This window comes from Tachyglossus aculeatus, chromosome X1, assembly GCF_015852505.1.
Source record: "Tachyglossus aculeatus isolate mTacAcu1 chromosome X1, mTacAcu1.pri, whole genome shotgun sequence".
Lineage (NCBI taxonomy): Eukaryota > Metazoa > Chordata > Mammalia > Monotremata > Tachyglossidae > Tachyglossus > Tachyglossus aculeatus.
This window is the reverse complement of record NC_052101.1, coordinates 45,450,404-45,465,836: the sequence shown is the minus strand read 5'-3', so window position 1 is coordinate 45,465,836 and position 15,433 is coordinate 45,450,404. Positions and strand designations below refer to the sequence as shown.

The window sequence follows — 15,433 nt, the reverse complement described above, 5'->3', positions numbered from 1 at the left end:
ACTTCTCCATGCCTCAGTTTTCTCATCTGTAAAATGGGGATGAAATTCTGCTCCCTCTTTCTTAAACTGTAGACCTCTTAATGGAACAGGGACTTGTATCTTGTATCTACCCTGGTGCTTAGTACATTACTTTGCACATAGTAAGTGCTTAAAAAATATTATTATATGACTATCATCATCATCATCATCATCTTGGAATGGTTATAACCTGATTAATTGACTGATGAAGGAGCTTACAGTCTAGCTGGGAAGACAGACACAAAGCGAACTACAGAGAGGAGAAGAGAAAAATGGATTTGTAATTGAATGAGTGCTGAATTATTAAAGTCCATATACATGGAAATAATTGTGGTATTTGTTAAGTGCTTTATATGTGCCAGGCACTGTACTAAGCACTGGGATGGTTATAAGCAAATTGGTTAGGACACAGTCCCTGTCCCACATGGGGCACACAGCATTAATTCCCATTCCCAAGAACAGTGCTTGGCACATAGTAAGCGCTTAACAAATACTATCATTATCATTTTACAACTGAGGAAATACTCCATTGTATCCTCTCAGGTATTTAGTGCAGTGCTCTGCACACAGTGGATTTTGATGAATTCAACTGATTGATTAATGGATGACTCTGGATGGGTAATTCGAAGCTCATCATGGGCAGATTCTGTTGTATTCTCCCAAGTGCTTAGTACAGTGCTCTGCACATAGTATGCACTCAATAAATACCATTGAGTGATGGATTGTACCTTCACAACATCACTAAAGTCCGTCCTCTCCTCTCCATCCAATAATCAATCAACTTTATTTATTGAGTGCTTACTGTATACAGAGTACTGTATCAGACGCTTGGGAGAGTAGAATATAACAGAGGCTGTTAGACCCATTCCTTGCCCACAGTGAGCATAAAAAGTAGAGGACGAGCTTACAGTCTAGTTTACAGTCAATTATTATTATTATTGTTATTATTATTATTATTTGGTTATTAATGGAGTCCAGTCTATGCTGATCCAAGCACTTATTCATTCAATCATATTTACTGAGCAGAGAGCTCCACTTCGACTGCTTCATCTGCCTCCTTGCTGACATCCCTGCCTCCTGTCTCTCCCCTCTCCAGCCCATACTTCAATCTGCTTTCCAGATCATTTTTCTACAAAAATATTCAGTCCATGTCTCACCACTCCTCAAGAACCTCCAGCAGGCACCCATCCACCTACGCCTCAAACAGAAACTCCTTACCATCGGCATTAAAGCAGTCAATCGACTCTCCCCCTCCTCTCTTGCCTCATTGATCTACTATAGCCCAACACATACACTTCACTCGTGTAGTACCAGTTTGCTCACTGTGCCCCAGTCTCATCTATCTTGCTGCTAACCCCTTTTCCACATCCTCCCCGTGGTTTGGAACTCCCTCCCCCTCCATATATGCCAGATCACCAGTCTCCCCCCATTCAAAGACTTATTAAGGTCACATCCCCTCCAAGAAGCCTTCCCCAATTAAGTCCTCTTTTCCCCAATCCCCTCTCCTTTCTGAGCCATCTATGCACTTGGCTCTGTACCCAGCGCCACAGCACATAAGTATATATGTATTTATTTATTTTAATGTCCTTCTCCCCCCATACTGTAAGCTTGTTGTCGACCAGGAACACGTCTACCAATGCCGTTGTATTGTACTCTCTCCAGCTCTTAGCACTGCTCTCAGCACACAGTAAGTGCTCCGTAGATAATGTGGTTTGACTGACTGATTAGCTCAGAGGGGCTGAGGTGGTGGTTGGGAGGAAATGAAGACATTAGAAGGCTGTAATGAGCTGGGGGCTGGCCCCGGGGAAAGCAGGACTGTTTTGATGCATAACAGAAGTTTCTGTCTGTCCAGAATTTACTCAGTCAAATGCGGGCTCTCCCCACCCCTCCCCAAATGAGAGGTTAAAAATCAGTCCAGAACATCTTATGGTGGAAGAATAGTTAAAAACAACCAAGAGGTAAAAACAGGGTCAACCCTCCCCACCCCCCAACAATAAAACTACTCAAAGGTGGAGATGGGAAAGGCCCTGCAGATTAGATTCGTCATTTTCTCTGAATGCTGTTCCAACCAGTGCAACACAGACAGAAAATCAGAACTCTAAAGCCGAGCTGTATGGCTCTAGACATATCAATCAAGAAATGTCACAGCACAATCATCCACTGAACCCTAGCCCTGATTTTTTTTTTTAAATAGTATTTGTTAAGCACTTAGCCTGTGCCAGGCGCACTGTACTAAGCGCTAAGGTAGATACAAGCTAGTTAGGTTGGACACAGTCCATGTCCCACCTGAGACTCACGATCAATCCCCATTGTAATAATAATAATGGCATTTATTAAGCGCTTACTATGTGCAAAGTGTACAGATAAGGTAACTGAGGCACAGAGTAGTGAAGTGACTTGTCCAAGGTCACACAGCAGGTAAGTGACGGAGCTGGGATTAGAACCCAGTCCTTCTGACTCCCAGGCCCGGGCTCCATCCACTGGCCCCAGACTCAACCTCAGCCCTGGCCTCAACCGTTGCCCAGCCCCAACCCTAATCCTGGTCCTGGCCCTGGTCCTGGTCCTCATCCTGGCCCAGGCCCCAGTCCCAGCGACAACCTCCCTGAGCCTTAGTACCCCAAGCCCAGGCCCAGCCCCAGCCCCACTCCTGGCCACAGCCCTCCTCAGCCCCAACCCCAGCCTCAGTACCCCAAGCCCAGCCCCAGCCCTGGTCCTAGTGACAGCCCCCCTCAGCTTCCGTGCCCCAAGCCCAGCCCCAGCCCCAGCCCTGGTCCTGACCACAGCCCCCCTCAGTCCCAACCCCAGCCTGTGTACCCCAAGCCCAGCCCCAACCCCGGCCCCAGTCCTAGCAACATCCCCCCCGGGCCTCAGTACCCCAAGCCCAGCCCCAGCCCCGGTCCTGGCCACAGCCCCCCTCACCTCCAACCCTAGATTCAGTCCTCCAGCCCCAGCCCCAGCCTTGCTCCTAGCCACAGTCCCCTCAGCCACAACCCAAGTCTCACTACTCCTAGCCCAGCCCCAGCCCCCCTGACCCAGCCTAGCCACAGCCCCAGTCTGGCCCCCACCCCGACAACCACTCTGACCTCTGAACACCAAGCCCAGCCCCAGCTCCAACCCCAGCCCCAGCCCAACCAACCCTTTTAATAATAATAATAGTAATGGTATTTGTTAAGCACTTACTATGTGCCGAGCACTGTTCTAAGTGCTGGGGTAGGTACAAGCAGCAGAGAAGCGGTGTGGCTTAGTGGAGAGAGCACGGGCTTGGGAGTCAGAGGATGTGGGTTCCGCCTCTGCCACTTGTCTGCTGTGTGACCTTGGGCAAGTTACTTAACTTCTCTATGCCTCAGTTCCCTCATCTGTAAAATGGGGACGAAGACTGTGAGCCCCATATGGGACAATCTGATTACCTTATATCTACCCCAGTGCTTAGAACAGTGCTTGGCACATAGTAAGCACTTAACAAATACCATCATTATTATTATATTATTATTGTTATTACAGGGTAATTAGGTTGTCCCACATGGGGCTCACAGTCTTCATCCCCATTTTACAGATGAGGTAACTGAGACCCAGAGAAATGAAGTGGTTTGCCTAAGGACGCACAACAGACAAGTGGCAGAGCCAGGATTAGAACCCATGACCTTTTGATTCCCAGGCGTGTGCTCTATCCACTATGCCATGCTGCTTCTCTATAAATGAATAAAACCCGGCAATTAAATTCTCATTTATTCCCAACTGCAACCCACCTGCACACTTCACTCTTCTAACCCCAACCTACTCACTGGGCCTCACCCTCGCCTCTCACGCCATTGGCCCCTCCCTCACACCCACCCTCCTGCCTGAAGCTCTCTTCCTCTTCATAGCCTACAGCCAATCAATCAGTCCAGTTCAATGAGCTTTTACATCGTGCACAGCGCTGTACTAAGCAGTTGGGAAAGTGCAATATAACAGAGTTGGTAGACATGTTCCCTGTCTACAGGAAGCTTACAGTCTGGAATCTAATCTGTACCTTATAGTCCACCACTCTCCCCATCTTCAAAGTTCTACAGAAATTGGATCTCCTCCAAGAAGCCTTCTCTGACTGATTCTTCATCTCCCCACTTCATTATCTCTCCCTTCTGTTTCACCAATGCTACTTAGTCAATCAATCAATCGTATTTATTGAGCGCTTACTATGTGCAGAGCACTGTACTAAGCGCTTGGGAAGTACAAATTGGCATCACATAGAGACAGTCCCTACCCGATAGTGGGCTCACAGTCTAAAAGGACTAACTTAGGGGTTAGTCCTAACCCCTAAGCACTTGGATACTTACCACCCCCACCATCCGCAGCACTTAGACATGTATAAGAGAGAAGCAGCATGGATCAATGGAAAGAGCATGGGCTTTGGAGTCAGAGGTCATGGGTTCAAATTCCGGCTCCACCACTTGTCAGCTTTGTGACTTTGGGCAAGTCACTGAACTTCTCTGGGCCTCAATTACCTCATCTGTAAAATGGGGATTAAGACTGTGAGCCCCCTTGGGACAAACTGATCACCTTGTAACCTCCCCAGTGCTTAGAACAGTGCTTTGCACATAGTAAGCGCTTAATAAATGCCATTATTCTTCTTGTAATAAAAAGAAGAATATATACTTATATATTCAGTGTTTTCCCCACTACCTGTAATTTATTTTAATATCAGTCTCCTCCACTGGAGTGTAAGCTCCCTGAAGGCAGGGATCTTGGCTGTTTATTGTACACTCCCAAGCACTCTGCACACAATAAACACCATTGATGGATTGATTGACTACTATATGCTGAGTACTGCTGAATGCTGCTGAGTGTCTTCAGTGGGCCGTGCACTATACTGGGTACCTACTACTATATGTTAGAGCACTATACTGAGCTCCTATTGTATGCAGAGGACTGGTTGGGTTCCTGCTCTATGTTGCGTACCATACTAAGCACCTGCTGTGCAAAGGGCACTGTACTGGGTGTCTTCTCCGGGCAGATCATTGTACTGAGGGTTCCAGCCCCCATTCCACGCTATGATGACTCTCCAACCTATCTTCTAGGCTCCTCCAGGCCCTGAAATCCCTACTGATGGTACGTTCATTTACTGGGAGGGGGAGGAAATCAAGGCCATGGAAGGGTTCTGTGAGTCACCCATTTCCTTAGAGCCCCTGGAGGGGGGCCGATCCAGAACTAGAACAGCCCTCTCTCCTGCTAGGATGGTCCTGCAAGTAATCCTGAAGGGGCAGCTTCTTCCCATCACCTCCCCATCCATTTCTGCTGGCAGACCAGGGGCATGCTGACCACAGGGCTGAGGTAGGCAGTGACCTCTCCTTTGCCCACTTTATCTTGGGCCTGCCTGCAGGGGAACAAAGAACTCCTCATGCCGCTGCCACCCACTGCCGCCCTGCCTGTGGCTTGCCGTCCACAACGACAGCACAACCGTCCTTCTTGGAAACATGGCCTGCCCCAGCTGGAAACAGCATTCTTTCTGCCCCACCCCGACACTGCCATCACAAACCAGCTCCTGCCCTCCAATCCCAGTCCCTCACTCCTCCACGGAACCTGCCCCACCGCCCTTGGCACCTCTGCCCGGGAAGGGGGCCTCCTGGTATCGCCCCACCCAACCGACCAAATCAGAAGGGAGAAGAGGAAACCAAGAAAGAGTTTAAAACCAGGAGCCCAGCGGTCACAGGGTAAAAGTCAGGGATGTGTCTGCCAACTCTGTTGTAGTGTACTGTCTTGAGCGCTTAGTACCGTGTTCTGCACCCAGTAAGTGTTCAATAAAACACCATTGATTGATTGATTAAAAGCAAATGTCACCCGTAAGAAAGGCTCTATATCCCCAGTGCCATTTCATGGCCCCTTCTCAGATGGAATTTTAAGGCCTCTGGCCAAAATGAGAAATCAGGAAGCATATTTGCAGTGATTTCCCGGAGAGAGGTGTAAACAACCAAGCCTTTTTTAAGGAACAGTGATCTCTGGAAATGCAGAAAAAAATCCAGCCCGCTTATTGTTTCAGTGCCAGAGTGAAACAACTGAATTCCTTTTTTAGTCTTTAACAAAATCATTCTGAATCCCCCCAAAAGAGCAAATGAGTCTTCTAGGTGTTTATGGGTTGGGGGGGGGGGGGTGTGGTGTGTGTGTGTGTGTGTGTGTGTGTGTGTGTCTCCATATAATTTTGTATGGCTAGTACTGATGGTCATTTGGTTAGCCCTGGGTACCCAAAATGTGCAGAGCACTGTTTTGGGCATCAGCCGTGTGAGAGCACTGTACTTATCACTTCCTAGGTGCAGAGCATTGTGCATCTACTGTGTACAGAGCACTGTTCTGAGCACCTATTTTCAATTCTTCAATCAATCAATGGTATGTATTGAGTGCTTACTGTGTGCAGAACACCATACTAAGCGCTTGGAAATGTACAGTACCGTAGAGTTGGTAGACATGATGCCTGTCCACAAGGAGCTTACCATCTCTGGGGGACATAGACATTTAAGAAGATTAGGGATAGGAGAAATAGTTGTGTGGTAGGTAACCTAATCAAGAGCACCAAACCAGGTGCCTACTAAAAATAATTGTGGTATTTGTTAAGTGCTCACTATGTGCCAAGAACTGTATCAAACACTGGGGTAGATACAAGATAATCAGGTCCCACATGGGGCTCCCAAGAAGGAGGGAGAATAGATATTGGATCCCCATTTTGCAGATGAGGGTACTGAGGCACAGCAAAGTGCCTTGACTTGCACAGGCAGGTAAATGGGGAAGCTGGGATTAGAACCCAGGGCTTCTGACTCCCAGGCCCTTGCTCTTTCAGCTAGGCCATGGTGCTTTTCCACCTATTGTGTGCTGGGCACCTGAGTACCTAGCATGTGCACAGCCCTGTTCTGGGCACTTGGGGAACATAGAAATGAAAGACTTGGAGGATCTTAAATCCCAGTGGAAGAGACTCCCCATCCCACCTAAACTAAAACTAAATCCTCCGGCCATCCCTCAGGGACTCCCAGGCACCTCCACAATCTGCCCGGAGTCCACATCACCCAGACAGGCACAGAGCCATCCCAACCAGCATGGTTAGTGAACAGAGCACGAGTCTGGGAGTCAGGAGGTAATGGGTTCTAATGCCGGCTCTGCCACTTGTCCACTGGGTGACCTTGGGCAAGTCACTTCACTTCTCTGGGCCCCAGTTACCTCATCTGTAAAATGGGGATTGAGAGGGTGAGCCCCATGTGGGACAGGGATTGTGTCCAACCTGATTTGCTTGAATCCCCCCCAGCACTTAGTACAGTGTCTGGCACATAGTAAGAAATTAATAAATACTACAATTATTATTATTATGCGAACTTTCTCCCAGGACCTCGATCTCATCTTTCTCACCACCGACATCTAGCCCAAGTCTTGCCTCTGGCCTAGAATGTCCTCTCTCTTATCTGTCAGACAATTTGTCTCCCCTTCTTCACTGCCTTATAGAAGGCTCATCTCCTCCAAAAGGGCTTCCCTGACTAAGCCCTTTTTTCTTCTCCTCCCACTCCCTTCTGCATCATCCTGACTTGTTCCCTTTATTCATCACCACAGAACTTCTGTACATATCTATAATTTATTTATATTAATGTCTGCCTCCCCCTCTAGACCGTAATCTCGTTGTGGGCAGGGAATGTGTGTGTTTATTGTTATATTGTCCTTTCTCAGAGCTTCCCAAGGCTCTATACACAGTAAAGTGCTCACTATGCTATTGACTGACTGAATGATTGACCAGAGCTGCCCCGGCCCATAGGGGCCCCCGCCGGGAGCGGAGATCTTGTTCCCATCTGGTTGTCAGGCAAACGTAGTGTCGTTGGCCATTCCGCTTCAGGGGAGCCCTACCAGGGGGCTAGAGCCAGGCCTGGAGTGGGCTAGTTCAGAGGTTTTCAGGGTATGGCAGGGAGTCCCGGACTCTGGGAGAGGCTCCAAGCCGGGGAGACCACACTCAGGCCTCACCTTGCTCTGGGGAGAGATGGGGGAGGCGCAAGAGAGGCCCTCATCCTAAGGGACCTGTGAAAATCAAGTTGTTAGCTGGACGTGGTCCACAAGGGGCGAGGGAAGACATTGACTGTTTGGAATCCGGAGAAATTTGGGTCAAGGCAAGTTCTGTGAGCAGAAAGTTCAGAAACCAGAGTCCAGGGCTGGCCCCAGGAGCGGTGAGGGATTCCCCTTGGGGGGTTCCGGTTTAGAGGGGGAGTTTTCAGGGCCTTGAGGGGATTTCGGAAAATGATGTAAGACGGAGCCCCTGAAGCAGCGACTTTAGAGTGAGCTCCTTATCTACCAAGCTCCTGAGCTTGATTTGGATCACCCAGGAGCAGAATTCCCCCCGCTGCTGGAGCCAGTGAGATAAGGCACCAAGTCCAGTGACTGCATCGTCTTTGACATTCCCCTTGACTCTGACTCACAGGAACACAATCCCAGGGAACTGAGGATGCAGGGCGTCCACCGGAGGGGTCAGCCTGAGGGGTCAGCCAGATGTCAGACCGGCCTAGAGGAGTGCTCAAGGAACCGAGAGGCTGCGCAGCACAAATGAAGATATGAAGCCCACAAGCAATGGAAACGGGGTTCACGATAAAGATGCACCTTGCTAAGGTATGAAGGACTAGAGAACAATTGGTCCCAGAAGACCGTCTTAGATCTCATTCCACCAGTTGAAAGCATTGCTTTATGGGAGGTTTATGGGTTGCCTCCTCCCATTGGTTCCCCCAGACAGGACCTTATCATTCAATCATTCAGTCATATTTATTGAGTGCTTACTGTGTGCAGAGTACTGTACTAAGCGCTTGGGAAGTACAAGTTGGCAACATATAGAGACAGTCCCTACCCAACAGTGGGCTCACAGTCTAGAAGGGGGACCCATCTGCCAATCTGCCAGTTGAGGATCTGATGGGTGGAGATTTGTGTTGGAAGGGGTGATGAAATGGCAGGGACTGCAACTTTTGACAGGAGGGAATTTTATGTTTCATAATTTGAAATGTTTGGAGAAGCAGCGTGGCCTAGAGGATAGAGCCTGGGAGTCTGAAGGACCTGGGCTCTACTCCTGACTCTACTGTGAGCCCCAGGGCAAATCACTTCACTTCTCTGTGCCTCAGTTACCTCACCTGGAAAATGGGGATTAAGACTGTGAGCCCATGTGGGACAGGCACTGTGTCCAACCTGATTATCTTATATCTACCCCAGCACTTAGTACAGTGCCTGGCACATAATAAGTGCTTAACCAATACTATTTAAAAGAAAAAATAGAATCCTTAAAGAATAAAAAATCAGGTTTTTGTTTTAAAATGTGTATAATGAAAATTCTGTAGTACAACTGGTCTGGTCAGGGAATGGGGGTGGTGGAGGGTTGTGATGGAGACCCTCCTTAGCATAGTTTAGGTTCAGCGATCACTCAAGTGGGGCATTTCAGAGGAAGATCCGAACCTGCTAGGTTGCCCTGCCCTGCCTCCTCTTTGCTAGTGACACTTTAAGGACTTGGGAAAGCGCTGAATCATCCTGCAACACCACAACCAATCTTTAAGGGATTCGCCAACACACTGCCATTCCATAAAGGCCCAGTTGCTTCACAGAACCCAGAAACTTACCACTCCACTTGTTCCACAGCTCGGCTGCTTGAGAGTATACGCACAACATATACCCACACAACACATACACCCAGAACACACACTTACTCTCTTCCTTCCCTTCTCTCTTTGTCACTCTCCCCGCACACTTGAACTCAGGTAACATCCTTGGATTCCCCAAGTAGTCCTATTTGTCAAGAAAGCCAGAAAGAATGGAACAAACCCGTTTTTCCTTAAGCACTTTTATATCCCCCCAGCCTGAACCTCACAGTCCTTATATTCTACTATTTCCCCTATTCGTAATCTATTTTAATGTCCGTCTCCAATGTAGACTGTATGCATCTTGTGGGCAGGTAGCATGTCTACCAGCTCTGATGTATTGTACTTTCCCAACTGCTCAGTACAGTGCTCTGCACACAATAGGCATTCAGTAAATATCACTGAATGGTGGCCCGAGTCCTCTCTTCTCTTCATTTTCTTCCAAGTCCCAGATCTGCACCTGATACCCAGTTGTGGGTTGGTGGTGGGGGAGGGAAGCGGAGGGTCCCGGGCAGCTGTTTGCTGGGCTGGACTGTGACTGGACCGGACTGCAGTTGATGCCGGGTGGCCTAACTGCCCCTCTCTCAGACGCTCCCTGGGTGGCAGAGTTCATTCCTGAGCTGAGCAGCAGATGCTTCGTATAAACATCTCAAACTTGTGTCTCACGGCTGCTCCCACAAGCTGCCAGCCAGCGCCTGGGGCTGTTCGTGAGGAGGACAGGAAGTTAGGCCTTGGTTTTGGACTGCCCGGTTCCCAGACAGAGCTCCCGGGCTTGGAATGTCCCTTGAGGCCTCCCTATAAAGGTGTCAGGGCCCGCCGCCACTCCCCGCCCCCCCCCGCCCCCCCCCCCGCTCCCGCAGAACAACAAAGAAGACAGTGTTGCCCTTCAGAGGGGCTGGCCAGCCTCCTGGTAGGACAGTCCTGGAGGGAAGGGGAGTTGTTAAGGCCAGGGGCGATGAGCAGGAGGGAAGGGGGTGGAGGCTGCTTCCATCCTTCCAATGGCACCTTTTTAGGAGGAGCAGAACTCTCTTTGACCATGCCCCAGGGGCCAAAACGCCAGAGCCTCACAGTAGCCTGGGGCTGGACTAGGGTGGTCCTGGGCACTGGTCTCGCAGACCTTCGGAATCTGGGTGGGGGCAAGGGGCCAGCTGTCCAAGACCTTAGGCGGCGACTCTCCCCTGGCACTGGGAGAAAGCCCAGCTCAAAGGCAGGGATATGTCTACTCTACTGCACTCTCCTATACTCTACTGAACTCTCCCAAGTGCTTAGTACAGTGCCCTGCTTGTACAGAGTAAGCACTCAATAAATACCATTGATTGACTGATTGATTGGAGAAGTAAGGGGAAGTGGAGCAGGGTGCTCCCTTCCATGACTTTGTTTTGTTTTTCATGGTATTTGCTAAGCACTTACTATGTACAGGGCACTGTACTAAGTACTAGGGAAAGTACAGATGATTAGGTTAGACACAGTTCCTGTCCCACATAGGGCTCACAGTCTTAACCCCTATTTTACATATGAGGTAACTGAGGCATAGAGAAGTGAAGTGATTTGCCCAAGATCACACAGCAGATAAGTGGCAGAGCTAGGATTAGAACCCAGGCCCTCTGACGCCCAGGCCCATGCTCTTTCCATTAGACCATACTGTTTTTCATACTAGGGGACCTAATTAGCCCAACCCTGGTGCTTCCCCAAACAAAGCCACTCAACCAGGATCCCTCTCGGCCCCCAGAATCACCTCAGTTCCGTCTGCTGTGTGTGTTGGGCCCAGAATGCAATGTTTCCAAGCCCCCCCCCAACATTTCCTCCAGACATAGCTCTTGTTGGCCACGCCCATCCTCTTTAACTGGGGACTGGCCAAGGGCAGTGATCTTTCAGTTGAAACTACTGATCCTCCTCTCCCCACCCCTCCCTCCCCAAACAGAAGGCAACCTCCTTCACTGGGATCTTTTATCTCTACTGTGCTGTCCCAAGCACATAGTACAGTGCTCTTCACACAATAATTGATTAATGAATACCGTTGACTGACTGGCATTGCCACTCCCCAGACATAAGTCCTGACCCCCACTTTGCTCTGGAGTGGTGGCAGAATGGTCTGGGCAGTGGGGCAGGTCCTGCAGGGGGGCAGCACTGCCAGATGCATTGTGGATCTGGTGTCTGAGCAGCAAGCAGTATGCCAGACCCCTAGAGATGTCCTCTCCCCGTCCCCTAGGGTGAACGAGGATTCGGTTAGCAATACTCCGGGGTGGGCCGCTTCTCCAAGGGTCGCCTGAGGGCGGCAGGGGGGTGGAGCCCAGCCCCCAAATCACCAGTTGGGTTGGGGCAGGGAGCCTGCGGTCTAAGACGACAGAACCCCCAGGGCCTGACCTGGCTGTGCAGGCCTAAGCCTGACGAAAGGCCCCGCCCCAGAGCCAAAGTTCATGATCGTTCTTCCCAAGGGGCAGAAGACGGCCTCCTCCTTGCTTCTGGCAGAAATGGGGTTTTTCCTCAGAAATGGGTTTTTTCCTGCCTGGCTTTGCTGCTACAGAAGCAGGGTCACAGGCCAGAGGCGTGGTGGGCTGTGGGGGAAACACTCTGGGTGGGGGGAAAGGGAGGGGCAGAGTGGGACAGGAAGTGGCAGCTCTTCCTCCTTCCTGGGGGAAACCCCCAGTCTTTCCATTCAGGCAGAAGGAGCAGCTTGTCTGTGTTCCTGTGGCCATGCTGCTGCTGCTGCTGCTGTTGCCCTGAAAGGGTCTGAGTGTTCCGATAGATGGTGGGCGTCCCTAGAGTAAGTTGTCCTCTGGGATAGGTGACCAGATAGCTCTGTAGCTCAGGACAATCCTGTTTTGAGGCAATTGAGGATGGCATTTCTGGAACACTTACTATGGGCTAAGCTTTGGGGTAGGTAAAAGATGGCTGGCCCTGTCTCACACTGGACTCACTGTCCAAGACGGAGAGAGAGAGATAGAGAGAGTAGGCATCATGCCCCTATTTTACAGATGAGGAAACTGAGTCCTAGCGAGGTTAGGTGAAGCCAAGTCTCCAGCCTGGCCTGAAGAGGAGTTGGACGGGTCACCCAAGGGTCGGGTAGAGGTATGGTGGGACCATCTCCAAGGGAAAGGGGTTTGGGAAAGGAAAAAGGAGTCAGCAGGCAGTGCCAGGGCTTCAGTGCCTGCTGACAGTGGATCATGAGAAGGAGACAAGATCATTTGGGGGAGGGGTGCCAGCCCCCACAGAGGCCCAGGCGAGAGGGAAAGGGAGAGGGCCACCAGGCTGGCCCAGGGCTCATGGGCTGCCAGACAGGAGGGAAGGTCCCCAGGGAAGCCCATTGGTGGAGTTGGCATCTTTGCCAGGCCCCAGGCTCTGGCCCAGGACCCTGGAAGCAGCCTGACCTCAGTGGCTGGGAGAGGAAATCCTGGAGCCTTTTTGTTTTTCTACAGTGAAAACCAAGGTTCCACCACTTGGAAGGTGCCTGGGTGGGGCTGTCAGATAAACTGGCAGGGTCTGGGATGGAAGCCGACCAGAGGGGGAGAGCTGAGGAGGAGGAGCAGGAAGAGGAGGAGGAGGAGGAGGAGGGAGAGGAGGAGGAGAAGGTGACTGAGGAGAACAAGGACAAAGGGGAGGAAGAAGAGGAGAAGGAGACTCTGTCATCTAATCTGCTCTTAGTATATAGTAAGCATTTAATTAAGACTACAATTATGATTATGGAAGCAATTGATTCAGTGTGAATTGATGGGTTGGGGGGTGATGGTGTGAAGATGCCACCATGACTGACATTTGAAAATACAGATCTCTACACTATTGTAATGTCCACCACTAGCAGAATGCTTTTCATCTTTGCTGCACATTGTTATTTTACTGTATCAAATTCCATAAATTTGCAGAATCAGAGCATACTGGGCTATCCTAAATTGAAGGCTGAAGCAGGGGCTCACAAGTATAACAGCATTGTGCTCTGACCATTCCTGTGCCCATATATATATATATTTATGGTCTCTGTTAAACACTGACTATATGCCAGGCACCATACCAAGCAGATACAAATTAATCAGGTTAGACACAGTCCATATCCCATGTGGACTTAATCCCCATTTTGCAGATGATGTAACTGAGGCTCAGAGAAGTGAAGTGACTTACCCAAGGTCACACAGCAGGCACGTGGGGGAGCTGGAATTAGAACCAGGCCCTCTGACTTCCAGGTCCATGTTCTATTCACTAAGCCACGCTGTTTCTCAAGCTTCTTTTCTGATCATACATCCAATCCTTTCTTCTTCCTCTGAATATAATTGCTGTGAATTGTGGATTGTACTATACCAGAATGGATTGTCCCTAAAACTCTTCCATCATGCTATACCCAAATTGTGTCATGAAAACAAATACCATTGCAGAACTGACTGCATATCAATTTACCTACCCAAGTTATTTATTTCCTTTCATTCATTTATTTCATTTTTCCTTACTTTTGCTATTTTCTTCCTCTTTCCATTGTATATGTAAAATACTTATCTGCCTCAGTTACCTCATCTGTTAAATGCAGATTAAGACTGCGAGCCTCATGAGGGACAGGGACTGCGTCCAACCCGATTTGCTCATATCCACCTCAACACTTAGTGCAGTGCCTAGCACATAGTAAGCACTTAACAAATGCTACAGTTATTACTAAGGGAAGGGGGAGCAGTATAATAATTGTGGTGTTTGTTAAGCCTCTAGATTATAAGATCATTATGGGAAGGGAAAGTGTCTGCCAGCTCTGTTCTATTGTCTTTTCCCAAGTGCTTAATACAGTGCTCTGCACACAGTAAGAACCCAATAAATACAATTGATTAGTTTGATTAAGTGTTTACTGTGTGTTTACTAAAGAAGCAGTGTGGCTCAGTGGAAAGAGCCCAGGCTTTGGAATCAGAGGTCATAGGTTCAAATCCCAGCTTTGCCACTTGTCAGCTGTGTGACTTTGGGCAAGTCACTTCACTTCTCTGGGCCATAGTGACCTCATTTGTAAAATGGGGATGAAGACTGTGAGCCCCCTGTGAGACAACCTCATTACCTTGTATCTACCTCAATGCTTAGAATAGTGCTTGGCCCATAATAAGCGCTTAATAAATGCCATCATTAATTAATTATATGCCATACACTGTACTGAGAGCTGAGGTAAATACAAGACAATCAGGTCCCAGGTGGGACTCACAGTCTAAGTAGGGGGGAGAACAGGTCTTGAATCCCCATTTTTCATTTGAGGGAACTGAGGTACAGAGAAATGAAATGACTTGACCAAAGCCACCTGGGAAGTAGATAGCCCTCTAGACTGTGAGCTTGTTGTGGGTGGGGAATGTGTCTGTTATATTGTAGTCTCCCAAGGTCTTAGAACAGTGCTTTGCACACAGTAAGTGCTCAATAAATATGATTGAATGAATGATTAGAACCCAGGACCTCTGAATCCCAGGCCCATGCTCTTTCAAATAAGCCATACCCCATTTTACAGATGAGGAAACTGAGGATTAGAGAGGTTATGTACCTTGTCCAAGATCACAAAGCAGGCAGTGGCAGAGCCGGGATTCTAATCCGGGTCTACTAGACGCATGCTCTTTCCACTAGGCCTCCCTACCTCTCTTCCCCCAGTAGTGCAATCTAAATGTAATATTGCTGCCCCACTGTGCATCCCTGGGTGGTATGGGGTAGGGAGACGTCTCACTTTCCAGACTTCACTGGGCCAGGACTAAGATAAAGGGAAACTCAGACTGGGAGAATTTCGGCAATGCCCAAAACCAGAGGGCCTTCCACATGCCCCCTGATCTGACCAGACCCAGCTGGGTCCTCCATCTGAGGGAGTTTGA

General features: G+C 49.3%; 1 pseudogene; it reads left to right on the top strand.

Moving 5' to 3' along the window:
* Positions 1–15,433, top strand: part of LOC119949851 — a 93,492-nt pseudogene that overhangs the window by 69,711 nt on the left and 8,348 nt on the right.